Source organism: Terrapene carolina, unplaced genomic scaffold (assembly GCF_002925995.2).
Source record: "Terrapene carolina triunguis isolate 2854851 unplaced genomic scaffold, T_m_triunguis-2.0 Scaffold35098, whole genome shotgun sequence".
Classification (NCBI taxonomy): domain Eukaryota; kingdom Metazoa; phylum Chordata; order Testudines; family Emydidae; genus Terrapene; species Terrapene triunguis.
In genome coordinates this window covers 15,453,327-15,473,300 of record NW_020699449.1, presented here as the reverse complement: position 1 = coordinate 15,473,300, position 19,974 = coordinate 15,453,327, and the positions used below count along the sequence as shown (strand labels likewise).

At 42.1% G+C, this 19,974-nt stretch overlaps 1 protein-coding gene across 2 annotated transcripts in view; it reads right to left on the bottom strand.

Annotated features, from left to right (window-relative positions):
• LOC113405037 (E3 ubiquitin-protein ligase RNF38) overlaps positions 1–19,974 on the bottom strand; it is an 88,891-nt gene that overhangs the window by 62,918 nt on the left and 5,999 nt on the right. Inside the window, exon 1 of one of the 2 annotated variants that reach the window (XM_026646497.2) lies at positions 14,527–14,558. The exons of the other annotated variant lie outside the window; for it this stretch is intronic. The gene's annotated coding sequence lies outside the window, so the exon portion shown is untranslated. Of the gene's footprint in view, positions 1–14,526; positions 14,559–19,974 lie in introns of those variants that run through there. 2 annotated transcript variants of the gene reach the window in all.

Here is a 19,974-nt window from a genome sequence, read left to right as displayed (position 1 = left end):
TTCCCCTGCAAAGCATGTTTGTGGCTCCTGCCAATTCTGAACTGTTTTTCCTTTCCCAGGCCACTTACTCAGCACTTCTGTTGGCCATTACCACACAATGAGACTACCCATCACTGGGAGCAGCACTCTGCAGTGCTACCAATGGAAAAGCTGCACAAATCAGGTTGATTAATAACAGTGCAGAAGCAATCAAGCCCCAATCAAAGGCTTCTCCATCCATGCTGGGGCTTAGTCTTAGGCAGCAGGAGAATGGCAACTCCCATGCAGGAATGCAGGACTTGCACAGAAAAAGCATAAAAATATGTGCAGGTCAAGAGATCTGCCCCAGATGGAATACATGTAACAGACAGTCGTTAGAAAGAAGTCTTGCTTACAGAATGTTATGATGAAGTTAAAAATCAGACTTAGAATGGAAATCAAGTTACAACATTAACTACACATAGTCTAAATATAAAAATCATTGTGCCGGGTTAGCACTTTACATATGCCATTTTGCTTATTAATCTCTATGAATTAAAATCCTCTTTTGATATTAAAATAACTAGCATTTAGGGCAGTGGTCCATTGTAGTAACATTTTAAAAAATTGTTTCCTGGTTGTCAGTTATTTTACATTTAAAAACCAGAATATATAATTGCTGCATGTGAAAAAAGGTGAGACAACATAGGAAACTTAATTTTTTTTTAAATCTAAAAATTTAGTTTCCCATTCAGCACACTATAATGCATAAATATCCTTAACAAAAAAGAATCCGCAAATTGTAATCACCAAGGTTATGCATTTAATAATTTTCCATGTATATACTCATACCACAAAAAAGGGCACTGCATATAAAGATGGAACACATGCATTACATCTGAAGCAACTATTTTTGTAATGCTAAAGCAACTTATAAGAATTAAAGAAAAGCATAGCAATCTCAAAGTTCTTCAAATTGAATTTCAATGGTATTTGCATGTCAAAGACAGAACACTGAATGGATTCCTTTTAAATACAAATTGCTGCGTGCAAACAGCAATTCAAATCTTTTGAAATATAAAAACATTTTGCATTCCTTATTTTTTCAAAGAAATGAATTAAACCAATGTCAATACTACTAAACAGAAACAAAAGGTAAAGTGTGTTTATTTTAATGTTACATCAAGGTGGATTTTTCCAATTAGAGACGGTTACCTAGTATTTTCCATAAATTATTCTTTTTATTACTGTGATTTGGATAATCAACCATACCTCCTTAAAAACCAAAAACACTGCTTCCTAATCATAAAAACCAAGATTAACAGTAAAGAAAGGCATGCAATCTGTTTTTATGAAGACTGGCTAAATTTGCTACTTTAAATCTCAATTTATTGTCTCACTCTCGAAACATTTAAATCAATTTCAGTAGGATATGGATGGTATGATGTAAACTAAATAGTCTGAAAACAAAAACTGCACCTTTTGCAAGAATTTCCTGAAAAATTAAAATTAAACACACTATGCTAAAAACAGTGCCTTGCATAATGACAGGTTTCAGAGTAGCAGCTGTGTTAGTCTGTATCCGCAAAAAGAACAGGAGTACTTGTGGCACCTTAGAGACTAACAAATTTATTAGAGCATAAGCTTTCGAAGCCCACGAAAGCTTATGCTCTAATAAATTTGTTAGTCTCTAAGGTACCACAAGTACTCCTGTTCTTTATGCTAAAAAGCAATACTTGACATCTCACCATTAAATACGTACAGACTATTTCTCTCTCTGAAGGAACTGCAGTTTTAAAACCTATATAGCAAAAGTTACCAAATTGTGTTTTTGTGTAATAAGAATATTTACAGTTTCATAACAGCTCATCTTCAAGTTACCTACCAAGATCGGAATTCAAGTGTCCACATTTTTGATATCACCACCACCACCTAAATCAATACAGAGGAGATGATGCTAACAGTAGTTCTTGGGTATACACAGAATCCTGAACTCCAATTCTGGTATGTCAGGACGAAGTTAAATTTCAACAATTTAAAATAAAATGTGTAATTTATTATGGAGAGTGTGGTCATTTCTCTGTTAAGGCTGAAACTAATTTACCACTAAGTATTACTGAAGCTGTTCCCTGGTAACTTTGCCAATATTAAAAACTAATCTACCTCAACATTTTATACTGCACATCTTTCCCAAGGGTAATTTTTTCTTTTTGTAAGGAGCAGGGAAGAAGGGAAGTCTGGTGCAAGTAGAACAAAGTGTTTTAGAGATACTGGGTTTCAAAAGAATAAGGGGACATTCAATTTTGAGAAACTGTTCTAATTCTTTTTAGACTCCGCATATCTCCAAACTGTGGAATGACAGGATGGGCAAATACACTCATTAGTGGCCTGACAGTTACTTGCATTCTAAGGCCTGGTCTACACATAGGCTTTGCAATAAAATAACTATTTCAATTAGGTGTATTTTTTTTAATCTATGTAAGTATACCAATACAACCTCTAGGATGGACAAGTTACACCAGCATAAAGGTGCTTATAACCAATACAGTTTATTCCCCTTCCCATGTGGAATAAGGGCTTGTCTATGCTAGAAAGTTTTACCAACAAGACTTCTACCGGTATACTGCTACCAATGCAGCTATTTTAACAGACTGCATTCACATTTGGACTGACAAAGCAGACTGGGGAGCTGACCAACATAGGGGGTCAAGATCCGGAGTTAGACTAGGTGTATGTCTCTCTCTCTCCAGTTTTCATACTCCTCTTCCTTTCATCCTACCCTCTCCCATTTTTCTTTTGTTTCTCTCCCAATCCACACACACTACAGCTTTGTCTACATAAAGACATTTTTAAACAATTTTTCATAATCGAGTAGGCTAATGTGATGCTGACAACTTTGCAGTCAGTGCAGATGAGCACAAGTAATGCTCAGAATGCCCAGTAGGCAGGGTTAGACGTTACACTATGTTGAACAAGCCCCATTCCTGCCTGCACTGTCACAGTCGGCATCATGTACCCAACTGTATTGTTAAAAAATAACACATTTAAACATGGTAATGTTTCCTCATGTACACAAAGCCTATCTGGAAAGCAGGTCATCAGGCCAGTACTACAGGACCTATATTAAATGGTTTCACTCTTTTTGGAGTTCATCAGCTGTAGGTAACGGCCTAAATGTTAAAGACTTAGATTAATTAAAAAAAAACACACAAAAAAAAGGATTCAGGCTAACATACTATCTTATTCTTCCTTCTAGTTTGCTTTTTGGACACGCCCTTTGCTCTCAGTAGCTCCTGGGACATTTTCTGTGACTTGTGAAATACTCACTACGAACATGCTAATCCAGGGGTTCTCAAACTTTTGTATTGGTGACCCCTTTCACACAGCAAGCCTCTGAGTGCGACCCCCCTTTATCAATTAAAAACATGTTTTAATATATTTAACACCATTATAAATGCTGGAGGCAAAGTGTGGTTTGGGGTGGAGGCTGACAGCTCGTGACCCCCCCATGTAATAACCTCGTGACCCCCTGAGGGGTCCCGACCCCCAAGTTTGAGAACCCCTGTGCTAATCATTGGCTGCAGCCTGAACTGGTTTTGCTGTTCCCACATAACCTGTGCTGGGAGGCAACGATATAACAGCTTTAACCTAAGCAATGTGATAACTTTAACCAAGACACTACAGCAATGCTTAAGTAAAAAGTGTGATAGAAAGCTAGGGAAAAGTATCAGAGTCACATTTTAAAACTAAAGTAAAAAAACATGGATCAGCACTGAATACGAGGGTCATACCCTGAAAAATGGATCACCTGCAGGTCCTCTAACTTTCAAGAAGGGGTGTGCGTTGTGTGGGGGTATGATTTTTATTTATTTATTTTTTTTTTTTTTTTTTTTGTGCTTATGATCCATTTTCAGGCTAAGGGAAGTCAAGTAAATTTTTCAACCTCTAACAGTTTATATTACAAACCTAACAGATGTACAGAGTGACATGGACAGAGAGCGAAAGCCTCTCCCTCTGTAGCATTAGTGGGGAGGGGGGAAGAAGGGAGAAGAGAGCTCTAAACTAGGCAGTCTTCGAATCCCAGCCTCATTCAAGCCCTCATGGCCCCCTGAATCCTCTTCACTCGCATTCTCACACACTGACTTGTACTTTTCATAACTGGAAAAATGTGTAAAAATGCAAAGTGACAAGAGATACTAGTTGAGATTTTGCTTCCTGTAAGGGTCTAGGGCCCTGTGATGCTGTAGCTGGAGTGGGAGCAATAAGCCCGAAACCAGGGAAGGGGGGGGGGGGGGGGGAAAGGGGAGAAAAGGGGACAAGAAGGGTTTAATCTCCAGTAGACAAGAACCCTTTGGTGCAAGCCTCCCATAACTAAACTCTAGACCTCAATGCCCCCAGTCCTTTGTCCTCCTGGAGGGGGAGGCGGGGGTGCAAGAGAAGGGGGAGAGAAAGAGAAAACACACTAGATTGAAAAGGGTTCCATGGCCAAATATGGAGAAACCTTGCACTAGAACACGCCTTCCCGGAAGAGCTAAAATGCTCTGCTAGACAGACAATCTGGTGCAAAACAATCTTGTCTGGGCTCCCATCCTCTCACACACTTCTTACGCCAATGCTCATCCCCATAGAACTTTGTTGTTTGTCTTGATAAGCATGCCCCACCGGGTCATTTACATTTTATGGTCCTAACTGCCCTTTCACCACTGCAGCCGCCCCTCTTCTGTACAGATAAGGTACATCCCACTAGACATTTATCTCAAACTCCAAAGCAAAAACAGGTAAGTCTACTCTTGTCCTGCAAAACTCAAGAAAAGCCTGCCACCATAGAAAATCCCAGATCTAACAAATTTTTCTATAAAAAAAATTCTTGGAGCTTAGTACTATATAAAAAAACTTTATGCACCATGTACACATTTTTATGTCTGCTTCATTTTTAGACTTCAAAGTTCCTTTTTGAGAAAAAAAGTTGTCCCCAAAAAAATCTACAGTGACTGAAGAGTTAAGGACACCAAGGGCAGGTGAAGACAAGACATACCGTTAAGCACATGATGAAACAATAACAATGAAGGAAATCATAAGCTAAGGCTACATAAACAACTCTAATACTAATCTTACCATAAATTCATGCACACAGCACTGAATCAAGAAAAATCTCAATACCCAAATCAAAATTTCTTTCTATCTGCACTTGCAGCTCTGTTAGACTTTATGGGCCAGATTTCAAACACTGGGGCCAAATTGTTAATAAAGTGCTTAGCACATATCAGCTCTAACCAAGAGCAAACTATTCAGATCCAAGGCATCTAAGAAAATAACTGGGCAGAGGAGAAGATCTTGTCTTATTTTTTGCACTCACTTCAGAGAGCACATTTTCCTCAGAACCTTGCTGAAGATTCCCAGATGTTCCACCTCCTCGAGGAAGAGAACTAACACCAGGAGTTGCGCTCTCCATGCTTACTGTTCCCTTCTCTATAATTTGCTCTCACTTCTTCCGCCTTCCAGATCATGGAAGGGACTATCAGAAATTGAAGGAGCTGAAGGGGCCAGACACAAGACTGAGGTGAAAGACTTTGAGAAAGGGAAGGGGGCTACAGTTCTGGGGTCTGCTGAGTATGCCCATGAGAAAGTTAGGACAAAGGACAGACAACACAGTGATTTCAGGAGTAAGGGCTGGATATACTGCTGCAGCTGAGACAGAGACATCCTGTGCGGCCATGATTACTGAGTGGATGAGAGAAGCCAACAGGGGAAAAAACAAGGGAGCTATCAGGAGCGAGGTGACTGGAGGTGGTGAGAGCTGGGAAGTACTGCTAGCAGTAGGGGGAGTTTGGAAAGCAGTAGCTTGAGTTAGGCCTTTTGAACTAACACCTGGCCCCTGCCAAAGCTCTAGGCAAAGCAAGTATCACTTTAGGAAGAACAGCAGAGACAAAGGCTCTGGCTGATGACGCTGAATTCTGTAGTCCTGCAAGTCAAGCTGAGAGAAAAGCTGCCTTCTTGGCCATTTCGCTGCTGTAAAGCCAAGCCTCTAGAGGTGAGACCTGGTGAGGTGGCTAGAAGTTGCCCCACGACTCTGCTTCTTCCATTCAAAGTGAAAGGCAGTCCCAGCAGCTCCAGTCTACTGGTCCTGAAGTAGTTACCAACAGGATTGGAGGTACTGAGAGTTTTCAGCTCCATTCCCTTTCCCACCCTTTGTTTTCAGTGAGTGTATCTGAAGAGCTGCTGCAACTGGAGCTTCACTGCAGAGAAGAAGAAAAACAACTGGTTCTAGCACACCTTGGTGCCCTCCTCTCAGTCCTATCAAGAAATGAGGCAAAGCGACTTGCTTAGAATGATCTACTGGCATCTGAGGAAAGCAGAAACCCATCCATTCCCAACTGGAGTTCAAGGGTACAGAAGCATTTATGCAGGAAGCATAGGCATTATCCTTCTGTGGAGAGAAGAGTGGAGTGGGGAGGGAGAGAGTGCACGCAAGGCTTTCATGGTAGCATGTGGACCATACTCAGTCCTTTGTTCCCTTAGGCTTTGTCTAGAATAGGATTTAAATGCGTAACATTAGGTCACATTAGCTTGACGTAACAGCTTCTAAAATGCCAGTCAAGACAAGGCAAGCCATACTTGAACATGTGCTAAATTAGTCAAGTTAAAGCTTAGCTTCTTTCCTAGGCTTATACTGAACACTCTTCAATTAAGGTGCAAGAAAGCCCACTGTGCACACCTCAGATCCACAATAAATCTTCCAAAACCAAGGTAAGACCATATTTGACATTCAACCACTCAACACATGCTTTCAGGCCTCTCTCTATACATCATAAAGAAGCATAAAAGGACAAAACACTAATTACTGAGACTAATCTCACAACACTGAGACGGGAAAACTCATGCGTCAAGAAGAGCCACAATACTCCTGAAATAAAAAGTACGCTCAAAAATAAAAAAAAAAGCAAGAGAATGCAAAGGAACTAAACCACAAATATGGGAATATAAGAAAGAAAAAGACCCAACCTGCAATGGAAACTGGAAGCCTAAGAGAAAGAGGGGCAGAATATGGGTACCTTTGGGGGGGGGGGGGGGAGAAGATTTACAACAATTTTCTGTTTTTAACTCTAATTTTTTAACTGGATATAGGAGGTAACAAAATCAAACTGACACACTTGAAAGTCTGAGGAAGGGAAGAAACAACCCTGAAATTAACCCCAGCGAGATGATAATGGATTGCACAACCCGATTAATAACTATAAACAATGTATAAAATAAACCAAAAAGCTTACACTTCACAAAAACTGTGATTAGAATAAAATTGAGCCTTTTCCCTTGTAAATCAAATCCCAAAATTGGAACAGTTTAAAAAAATTAACGGAAGTACTATAATGCGTTCACGCAGATATGCATTAAACACTGGTTTCAGACAAAGCTCCTTTGGGCACAGGCTCGCTTGTTGTGGCACAACCTGCCCAATGTATAATGCCATATATGTGGAAAGCTCATGTGGAGTTTTGCAGGATCTGACTTAGTCACTTTTTTTTATGTACTGGCAGGGCCAGGGCACTGGAAGAATTAAAGAGGGCACAGGCTGTGGTGTCTTCAGAATGCTTATGACACACTGCTTTATGTCTCCATTTCATCTGACCTGGCCAAATCACTGAATGGCTTTATTCAGTCTTTGGGCAAGACAGGCATGGATGCGAAGTAGCTAGCTTAATCTAGACTAAACTACAGTGATGCTGATTATCTGGGGAAATCCGTCAAAAAATAAGGCAAGAATACGACCTGCCCCCTTTGAAAGGGAGACAAGTCTGCCATTTATTGATCATGTTCACAATTCAGAGATCTGGCTGGACACCCAGCTGCTATGCAATCAGGTTAGGTTATCACTCATGTACTGCCAGGAGGTGGCGACCATTGTTTACTGATCCATATCTTTGTTACCTCAAGACAAGACATTATGATGCACTCTACATAAGGATACATCTTAAAACTATCAGGAAACAAACTGGTGCAGAATGCAACAGTCAACTAGGTAAGCAGAGTACCTCGCTACAAGTATATTCAAACTTTTTGCATAAACAGTGGAACCTGACAGAAGAGGTTATTTTACCTCTGTTTGACACTGGTGCAGTCACTACTGCAATACTGTGTCCAGTTTGGGTGCCCACAATTCAGGAAGGAAGTTGATAAATTGGAGAGAGTTCAGAGAAGAGCCACAAGAATAATTAAAGGATTAGAAAACATACTTTACAGTGAGACACTCAAAGACTTCAACCTATTTAGTTGAACAAACGGGGTAAGGAGTGACTTAATTATAGTCTATAAGTATCTACACTGGGAACAAATATTTAATAATGGGCTCTTCAACCTAGCAGAGAAAGATATAACATGATGCAGTGGCTGGAAGTTGAAGCTAGACAAATTCAGACCATAAATGATGTATAAATTTTAACTGCAAGAGTAATTAACCATTAGAACAATTTATCAAGGGTCATGGTGGATGCTCCATCACTGACAATTTTTAAATGGAGGCTAGATATTTTTCTAAAAGATCTGCTCTAGGAATTATTTTGGGGCAGTTCCCTGGCCTGTGTTACACAGGAGGTCAGATTTGATCACAAGGTCCCTTTTGGCCTTAGAATCTATGAACTTCTGCTCAACTGGGAATCCCATAAGCATTGGTGCCGATAAATATAAGGTGTTGGTTTGACACAAAGCTCAAACAGTTTTGAATCTACCTACCTGAGACCACCTCTCTCTCTCTCGGCACCTCCCCACCCCAATGAAGGTCAGAAGAGATTTTCAAGCTGAAGCCCCATTAGGAAGGAGTTGTTGACTAGGTGTTCTCTGTGAGAGCCTCTGGACTTTTGCATTTAATTCCTACAACCTTGTCCATAATACTTCAAAACTTGGGGACCTTGACAGCAAACCACAAAGCTAAACTTCCCCAGGCATTTGAGCTGCTGGAGATGGAATTATAATGCACTGTTATATTTGGGTATCAGTTTTTATTGTACTTTTAAATAATGAGGACATCTTGTCCTTGTTTTAACATATTGTATAAATCCAAATAAATAAATATAGATAAGTGAGCATCAATTTCCCCCCTAAATTTAGTGGTCAAAATCATGTTGTCTTACCTGCTGGAAACTTATGTTTGTACACCAATATAAACTTCTAAGATGGCCCTCCTGTAGAGGTTAGTTCCAAAGAACATTTGTATTTATGCTTCAAAATGTTTATTTTTTAGTAGACCACAGCATGAGATTAATGCATGTCGGTACACTTGCTGCAAAAAACACAACCACATCATCAGTTTTAGGAGTCCTTTGTAGCAGAAATGTCCCAAGCACAGGAATTTCCACAATCCTAATTCATTTACTCCCTTCTGTACCAAACTCCCTCTTGACAAGGTGAATAAAAGTTAAGCTATAAACTGTGGAAAATGTAGATTCAGTTGTAATGGTATTTTAGAAGCAAGAAACAGCAAACATATATCAGAAAATTACAAGTGTATTAAATCTGATTCTCTGCTATATATGGGGTCAAAATATGCAAATAACTTCAAGCAATAAGGTACAGTATTTCAGTAAAAGTTACCAAACACCAGAATTGTCCTATATGCACTCAAAATAAACAGCAGGCTTCTGTACAACAAAAGACATTTCTAAGAGACTGTGAGCAATTCCTCACAGAAGTGTCAATGTTTTCCTTTTCATAAAGAAGTAAAGGAGATGAAGATAATAAACTAAATAAACTGTATTGAGAAGATCTTTCTCTTTGGAACCTTTTCCTGCAGTAAAACCTGAAATTCTCCTTACACAACCACCACCATAAACTTTACTTCAGCTGTTAACCAATATTAGTTTTGCATATAAATATATTATCTCAACAACAGTTTTGCAAACAGTAGATGAGATCAAAAAGATCTAAAATGAGGGGACATCTGCCCAGCAAAAGTAAACTACAAAATTAGATGTGGCATTTCCAAAAAATCCCAGAAAACCCAACAAAACAAATGAGGAGCACAGCCATCTCACTTAACATAAGAACTGCCCTACTGGGTCAGACCAAAAGTCCATGTAGCCCAGTATCCTGTCTTCCGACAGTGGCCAATGCCAGGTGCCCCAAAGGGAGTGAACAGAACAGGTAATCATCAGGCGATTCATCTCCTGTCGCCAATTCCCAGCTTCTGGCAAAACTTGAATAAGCTACCAAAAGAAAACGACGTCTTAGAAAACTAAGCATTATCACAGCCACAGCACACGCACTTAGGACTCCAGTAGATAAAAAATACATCCCATTACAAAAGGAAGAAGGGAGTAACCAGAATAAGACCATTACTATGCCATTGCAAACTGCAGCCTAGAGGGAGTAGGACCCTGACCCTGAAGGTAATCTCTACCAGGAAGCCAGCCCAAAGAAGTCTGGGCCGTAGCTTAACAACACCCATTACAGATGCTCTGAAAATAATTTTGTTTTGGTGTTACATTTGTCTCCTTTGTTTGCAAGCAAAATATCATGCTTTAAAGACTCTTAGAACCAAACCTATAAAGCCATCACAGATAGAGTTAGTGGTAGGATACTGGTCTTGTCTGCAGACACAAGAAAACTGTAATTATATATGCAAATTATATAACTTGTAAATCCCCAGAACAGCATCCAAGACAGATGAAAAACAAATACCAGAAGGAAAATTTAGGAACTGGAAAACCTATTGAAGCAGAATGTACTTTGCAGAGTTAACTACTGACCGAATGGAAAGTGGAACTGTGTGTTTGCACTTGTTTGTGAGACTGTCGATTAGGAGAAACCCCAACTATTTCCCTAATCTTAATTCACTACATTGGTCCTCCAGAGATCATAGATTACTTTAAAACGCGGTTCACCCTCCTGCATCTGGAAATAGAAAAATGTTTGCCGGAGACACATTAAATGACAAAGCCTCCATCAATCCCACATATAGTTACACACAAAGATCCCTTGTTTTTTTCCCCTTGTTGTTTAGGCGGCGGTGACCGGCAGGGGGAGTGCCTTTTCAATTGTTACACGTCCAATTTGGTGGAGGGTCCCTCAGTCGCCGACGGTCTTCGGCGGCGGGTACTTCCTTCTTTGGTGGCAAGGTTTATTACCCGCCGCCGAAGACCATCAGCGACTGAAGGACCCTCCGCCAAAGACTCGGACGGGTGAGTGTAACAATTGAAAAGGCGTTCCCCCTGCGGCAGTCCCGATATTTTGGAATTCTCATCTGGTCACCCTACCTAGCTCCATTAGCCCCTTAACCAACACAGGATAATGAAACGAACCTCCTTCATAACGCACTTTGAGATCTATTGATGAAAAGCACTATAGAAAAACTAAGTTTTAATGCTACTTGCTGTATGTGGGCAAAAGATACTTAAAGTAGTATTGTCATGTGATTGGAGACCATACTGTGTAAGATTCAACTGTAATCCTCATTTGAGATCTATGGACGAAAAACCAGGTGTTATTTCCCAACCTGCGTGCCTAACTACAACTTTGACACACTACTACTACCACCATTTTTTTTTTTTGCATAGAATCCATATCATTCATGAAGTGTTTTCTTACAGCAGAATTAATAACTTAATGTCTATAATTCAAAGTGATGTCACTGGCAAAGTCATCTTCAGGGCTTATGCAAAACATAACACATGAAAACAATTTTAATAAGACCATCCACGAGCTTTAAAAACAAGCACCAAGGCCACTGACATACCAAGGACACTTATCCCACTTGGGTCGATATCTCCCAGGGAAATAATGTGTGGCTTAGAGAGGCAACAGCTCCTACCATCACTGCATCAACACAGGTGCAGAGGAAAAGCTGTTCAGCCTGCATTTTTTAATGAAAACCCATATATTATAAACAGTGGGGGTCTGCAGTGATGGTGATTTTGATTTATTACAGTTTTAAATGGAGCCTCAAAAAAATCACAGGAATCCCATCCACAATCAGAGAAGGAGAAAACCCTGTCTTATTAAAGAGTTCTACTTGTAGATTTTTAAGGCCAGACCATTTAGATTCCCTAGTCTGACCTCCTGCATAACGTAGGCCAGGTAACCTTGCCCCATAACTTCTGCTTGAGCTAGAGTATATCTTTTAAAAAGATACACAGTCTTGATTTAAGGACATCAAGTGATAGATAATCTCTCAGAGGCCACCTCCCTCCCCAACCACGATCCCCATTCACGATCAGGCTACATCTATGTGGCAACTACCACTGATCATACTATTTTCCAGATACTACTTGGAATATTTATGTATTCCATTTTAACTATTAAATGCAGTAGAGGTATTTTCTCCTTAGCAAAAGATCTTTATCACATTGCTTTTGCTCTTCATCTCACGTTCCTTTCCATCTATTCTGTTTCTTTCTCCCAATTGCACATGTTCAGCAGACTGTTCCCCTTCTTCCTCTGTCCCTTGCACCTATTGCCTGATTCCCATCCTCTTGGATATTCCCCTTCCACTGGAGAACCTTAGCCCTCATGGTGGTAGCCCTAAAAGCAGCGGTTTCCTCTCCTATGGAGCAGTGGTCCCTAATGGTGGCAGCAATGCTTCCATTAGTGATGAAAAAGCTTTACTAATTTGCACTTGTTAGTCCTACAGAGCAATGAGAACAGAAAAGAAAGAAAGATTGACTATATGAACAGAAATGTTAATTAAGTTCTAACTGAATGGTCATATTCTGGCCTCAGTTTCACCTGTGCAAACTAATGAAGAGAATAAGGTTGCACAGGTATAACTGGGAAGAGAATCTGGCCCACTGAATCTTTATTACTGAAGATACAGGAGCCAGAAAAAACACAGCATGACTGGGATCTCAGAGTGAGTTTGCTGGGCTGGAGGACAGCAAAAGTATTTGTGTATGTAAAACAGCATATATTTAGGGTTGAAAGGATTAGATTTATCAGTAAATGTTGATAATTGTCCATTTCACCATATATACACCAACTGAAAAATATTTCCATCAATGATAACTGAAATTTACATTTAGACAAAGAAAAAATGGTGCTTGAGAACTCAAGAGTTTGATTTTCAAGGCCATTTTCTTTGTATATATTTTAACATATATTGACAATTTTTACTTCTTCAATTTCAACATCTACTGTTATTAATTATCTGACCCACCATAATTTTATGCAACTGTGATAAAAGCTGAATTGATAAAAATTGAAAAAAGCTTAAAAACAAATATATCTGTCAAAATTATTTTAAAAAATTGATTTCTGCCTACACATAGTTTATCTAGACATCACTGAGACCAATCTGTAAACTCATAATGCCATTTTTATAGTAAATTTTCATACTGGAACTGCACTTTCAAACATATGCATAGGCAGGAAATTAGCAAACTTTTTTGATAATTTTTGCTTGCTATCAAGACCCATTAGCTTAAACAGGTGCATCTCGCTCTCAAGTATAGAAGCAATTTTAAAACATGCTAAAAAAATCCATACATTTCTCAGATGACTATATCTTTCTCCCCTAAAAATCCATTTTGAGTCATGTTAGAATGAGACATTATGTAAAGTGCACTTGTGTCTCTACCCTATTACAGCTCTGGGATCACCTGGACCATCTCCTAAATTAACAAAACCTCCTAAGTTAGAGATTTATTTTATTATTATTATTTTACTAGCACAGAGGATTTTCAGGAAAACCGAGCAGTCTGCAATCAAGGAAAATAGTATAAGAGATCCATATTCCTTGCAGAAACTGTCAAACAACTTATATCCCTGCCACACCAACCTCTCTTCTATATCCCACGGGACACTTTTTCCTTTCCATTGTTTCTCTCTCCCCCCCATTAAACACGCCTTGCTTTGTGAAATCCCAGTGGAGTTGCGCGGAGGCCTGGGAGGCTCAGTGAGGATTTTAGAGACGAGGGGGGAGGGCACCAAAGGCGGGTGCAGTGTGAGAGGCGGGAGGTGTTCAGTCAAATCATGGGCTCTCCAACCCCACCCCAGCGCTGACAGCTCACGGGGGGGGGGGCTGTTTCCCGGACCGGCTCCGTCCCTCTCCCCCTTCCCACGGCGGAGGACCCCACGCCGGGCACAGGGCCGGGGCGTTAGGTTCCCCAGCTCTGTAATACCATTGACAAGCCAGGGCCCGGGAACCCAGCAGCACCGCCCGGACCGGCCCGGGACCCTCCGAGCGACGCCTCCAGCCCGGCCCGGGCCCTCCGCCGCCTAGTCCCTCACAGCCACCCCGCGCTACGGGAACGCGGCCCGGGCCCGGGCCCGGCCCCGGCCAGCAGCACACACCGGAGGGGCCACGCCGAGCTCCGGGCGGGCTCGCAGCAGAGCCACCCCCTGCCCCCGCCAGCCAGGAGCCCGGTACCTGCGGCCGCTCCGCCACCGCCCGCCCCACGGCTACCGCCAAGGCGCCGCCGCCGCCTCCTCGCGTATCGTCCGGGTCCCCCCCGCCGCCTGGGCCGGGCCTGCGCCGCCTGCCCCCGCCGCGCGATCGCTTCCGGGAGGGTCGGCCCGTCTCCTTCCTGCCATCGCAGGGGCGCTCCCGCCCCGCCCCGCCAGCAACGGCGGCGCGTCACCCACCTGGCTGCCCCGCCCGCCAATCAGGGCGCGGGGAGGGGCCGTCCGGGCCACGCCCCTTCCTCCAAGCGCCGCGGAGCGCCCTTTGTTGTCGCTCGAGGCGCGCGCGGTGGGGGCCGCAGCGACGGGCGAACACCGATGGCGCCAACGCGTTCCACAGCCGCACGCCGAGGGGCGGACGGTGCACGCGCTCACACGAGGGCGGAGCGCGGCCGCGCTGTTGGCCGTCAGGCGGCTGCCCGGCCGCTTTAGGAGAAGGGGGCGGAGCCTGCGTGACACGCCCTTTCCCCGCCCCTTTGTTTGATTGCCCCGCCCTCCCACGGGGGCCTCAGGCCAGCCGGGGGGGAGGGGTCCACACTCCATGGTCCCTCCCCCGCATAGCCAGGGGTCCTGACCCAGCCCCCCCGCCCCACTCCTACGCTCCTCCCCCCCCCCTACAGGAGACCAGGCCTAGCCTAGGGGTCACATTCCCAGGTCTCTCCACATCATCCCCCCCCCGGACTGTCCACACCTCAGACCCGACCCTGTCTGACATTCCTACACCTAGACATCACCCTGTCCAGCAACAGCTGTGCCCCTTCCAGAAACACCCGCACCGGCCCCCTAGGTACGGGCTGTTCACGCAGCCCTACCCACGCTGGGGTGTCTGCCCCTTGCTGTGAGTATCACCGCCTGAGCCCCTGGAGCTGCACACCAGTGCTGTGTCAACAGCAGCAACCGCTTCCACACGCCTGAGACGGTAAGGACTTGCCTAAAAAGCAAAGGACATTCCTGACCAGTGACAACACATGACCCTGAAATTACGCTGTTTGACTCTCAGATCCCTAACTCTAAATGCCTATTAGCAATGTCTTCTAAATGAAAACACATTCAACATGGAAGTCATTGAGAAACACACATGGAACTTAAATGTTTTTAACTTTTTTTTTTTTTAAAAAAAAAAGTTAAAAAGTTACCAAAGGGACTATGGTTTTGTCAAATTACAGCATTCGATGCAGGCAGACAACCCGTACAAAAGGGTATGTACAAGAAGGTTTTGGAGATAGCAGAAAAAGCTATGGTATTGTTTTTTTCCTTTAAAACTTTGGAAGGAATAGTACTTAAAACTCCTCAAGTTTATCCAGGCTTCCCCAAAAACAATAAAAAAAAAAGTATTTTAATCTGCACTGAGAAAAGTCACACTTGTGTAAATGCACTTTTACAGAAAGGAATGTCAACTTCATATATTCAACTTGATTCAAAAAATTAATATCCAGAGTTTATTAGGAATCGCTCATGCAAGGCACAAAGGTAGCAACTCTCTTTCAAGAGACAAAAGAATGAGACCTTGGGTTTGAGCTGATTTCTGGTACCTTTTTCAAAAAAGAAAAAAAGGCTTAAATCTGCATGACGATGAAGGAAAGTACCAGATGTCATTCCTACCCATCAAGAACAGTAAACAGAGAGCATTTTCTCTTTTACAATCTGCTTCAGTGCACTGTACTGGTGCAAGAGCATATGCAGGTGCAGAAGATAACTGAAGTGGGCAGTCATGATTCACAGAAGATGACAACAATAGGGACAGAGTAGAGGCACAGAATGTACTCATGGGTAACCAACCTGTCCTCCTAGCAAAACCCAGGGTTAGCCAGAAATAAGCAATACAACAACAAAACACTTAACATCCTCTCCCCCCGTTCAGTGTGAATAAAGTAAAGAATGGGGAGGAAGGTTGGTGTGTCTTTTTTTGAGAGTGGGACCAACCAACTTAACATTTTGGTGCTTTGACCAAAACCTATAGTCAATCACAGAGAGGAAATAATATATCCAAAAAAGCTGTCTGAGCTCAAGAAATATCAGACTAGATTACTCTGGCTTTCCATAAGGTAGAAAGTGTGCAAATGTAACAGAGGAAGAAAATCATGATACCCTTCACGCATACTTGACATTTAAATCAATCCAGATTAGTTTTTTCCAAACATTTTCTATAAGTGGATCCCACATCCTCCACCGGTATTTGGGAGCCAAAAGATTCACCAAATTAAAGCTTTTTCCTTGGTAGCATATCTTGTTTTATCTTCTGTTTTATGCTGAATAAGATATTTCCTGCTAAATGTCCAACATCCATGCTATGCTACAGAAGATCAGTTCCTCCCTATTCCTCCAAAAATGAAAAAACTAGCTTGGATGCTGTGGGAAATGGATATTTTTTGTGTTGAATCAGGACCAATGAGCGTGACCTCCCTTGTTCTAGCAACCTAATTCCAGCAATGATTAATAATACAAGACCATTAGTTACCCAGATCCCGTGCTCTGCATGAGACTGACATACCTCAGACATATCTGTTGCATTTGAAGAAGTGGTTTTTTACTCACGAAAGCTTATATCCAAATAAATCTGTTAGTCTATAAGGTGCCACCGGACTCCGTGTTGGTTTTATACCTCAGAAAAGTAGACCCGCTCCGTTTGGAAAATTGAGGTCCTGATCTAACATCCACTGAAGTAAACAGAAGGATTTCTATTATGGAGTTGGCATCCTGCAGCAAACCCACCACAGTAAAGAATCCTGAACTCATTTGTGTCTGTACAGTAACAGTTACTTCACTAGACTCGAGCAACGGACCAGTCTAGCTATTCACAGATTCTAAAGCCAAAAGGGACCATTGTGACCATCAGGTTTGACGCCTGTATAGCACAGGCCAGAGAATTTCCCCAAAATAATTTCTAGAGCAGAGCTTTTAGAAAGACATCCAATCTTGATTTAATAATTGTCAGTGATGGAGAATCTAGGAACTAGGGATGATTTGGTGGAAAAGAAACTTCAGTTTGAGCAGAAGTCCATACGTATATTCAAAATACTTGTTCATTCACTTCCACTGTATTATGGGGGGAAAAAATCTCTCAAGTAATGACAATCTACTGTCTAAATTCAAAGGATTATAGCATTACAATCTTTGGTTAAGGCATTGATAGCCGTAGCCATTATAATACTCAATATCTGTGGTGCAGTGGAAAGGGTTCTTTTCAAGTACTCTCAGTGAAGGTCTGACTCCAGATTTCTCTAACTGGTACCCATATAATTTGTAAAAATTAACAAGCACAGAAAGTAATTGTGGGAGAGAGAGCGAATGCATTGGATGGATTCCTGTTCTGTGACCATTTTCTGGGGGTAGTTAAAAATAATCTCACAGCAAAAAGCTATTTTCTTGCTCCTGTCTGATTTAGATTCCCCCATTCCACTGTTCTATTAGGCAGAGCTATTATTTACCTCTACTCTTACAATGAAGAAGAGGTAGCTGTGAAAAAATGGCTGACATACATGTCTCCCCACTTGACCTAAGGAAGGAAGGAAGGGTCATTTTGGAAAGAAACCAACAAAATGTTTGAGATCATTGCTTCTTTGAAGCCCTCCTAAAGTCTATTCTTCAGGTCAGCCAGATAAAGGCTGACCACTGTGCAACAAGAGAGCATCACTGCTTGCTGTGGCATTTTCCCAAGTCACTGCCAAGATGCCGGATGGTGACCTCTGGTTAGGGACTCCTCTCTTGAGTATCGGTGTAGCGCAAAGTAACGAGTGCTGATAGCAGCCACTGACGATCAACACCAGGGCTTTAAAACCAGCCTGCTGCCACAGTGATTGTGCTTTTTTAAGCCTGTCCTTGCAATCATTCTCCCCAGCTGAATGCTGCTGGACTTCATGCTTCACTCCTCCTGCATTCCCAACACTCTATAGCAGCCTGGCAGCTGGCCAGGCAGCCTTCCCCCTCAACTCCTTTCTGGTGACTGGAGATGGAGAACCTTGCAGGGAGCTCTCTGCAAGACCTGACTCTCCTGGCAGCTGCTAATGAGCATTTGCCACCATGTAGTACTGCTGCCAGTCTCAATGGGAACCAGTGGTACCTATGCTAGACAAGGAGGAAGGGGGCTGTACTATGCAATGGACACCAGGAAGGCAAGGAGCTGACCTGACATTGCAGAGAAACTGCTTATTCCCCTCCAAGCAGGGTTGTGACAATTTAATGGTCCTCCCCACCTCTCCCAACCTACTGGGTTTATTGGGGGTTTTCATTTTTTTGAACTTCTATAGTACGCTGACATTTACAAACCACAGCAATCTTGCATATTGACCTCCTCCCCGACCATCCCTGACAAAGGGGACAAGTGAGGGAAAAGAGGGAGCTAATGTGTAAACATTCAAATTCTTGTTTCTCCTCCCCACATATTTGTGGGACTTTCGGGGAAGGGGAGAATAAAGTACCAGAGACCGTTCCTAAAACAACAAAATTAAAGCCCCAATATAATTAGATCTCAAAATGCTGCCTGAAGAAAGAAGGGGAGCTACATAAGATAATTGACATTGTCTTATAAAGAGGTAACTTCTACTGACTCAACTAGTGGGGTTTTGAACTGAATCAATAGGCACCGGATCGTATCAAAGCACATCTGTGCTCTGATTCTATGGATAGTGAAATGAAACTAAGTCAGTCTAGACTTCCAAGTTTCCACAGCAGCACATTCTTTTCTTGTTCCCCTTTCTCACAATGCAGTATTCCACATGATGGTTTGTTGGGACATCCCTTCCAATCCATTGGCATCACATCATTTTGATTCACAGCATGAAGAACACAGCAATGAGCTATGAGAACTGGGAGCATTTAAGTATCAGAGGGGTAGCCGTGTTAGTCTGTATCCACAAAAACAAAGAGGAGTCCGGTGGCACCTTAAAGACTAACAGATTTATTTGGGCATAAACTTTCATGGGTAAAAAATGTACTTCTTCAGATGGATGGGAGCATTTAAGTCAGTGTTCCCTAAACTGTGGAGCCTGAAGGACTAGCTGAGAGGATGCAGATGATGTATAAATTAAGATGTGAGGGATGAGAATGGTTTAGTTTTCTTGAAAGGTGGCTTAGCTTTCAAAAGTTTGGGAAACATTGACTTAACAGATCACTTTCCCTACGTTCCCATTCAGGAAAGCATTGTACAACAATACAAAGATGTTTATATTGATCAATAAACCAAGACATGCACGTCCTGCCTCTCACACAGAATACATACCAAACGTTGAATGTGCTTCAGTCTAATGTAAAAAACACCCTGTAATTTTCACTAGCTATATACAATATTTCCTAATCCTCCCACTCCCGGGGAACATTACTAAACAATATTTTAAAAAATGTCTTCACCTTTCAAAGCACAAGCCAATGAAACCTGCCTCTTTGACACAGGTAAGTCATTTAATTTAGAAAGATGTACAGAACAGCCTTTTCATTTACAGACCCAAGTCATTTTATGGGACAGAAATAGTTCAGCATTACACTGTACTGAAATGTCAGAACACTTAATAAGTCAAGTGAAGACATAAGGTGCCAGAAGCTACTGTTATAGACACAATCTCATTTTCCAAGTCTTCCATCATTTCTTTCAAGACACTCAAATGTTTTTTCTTCCCTCAAGGTTTCTTTTCACAT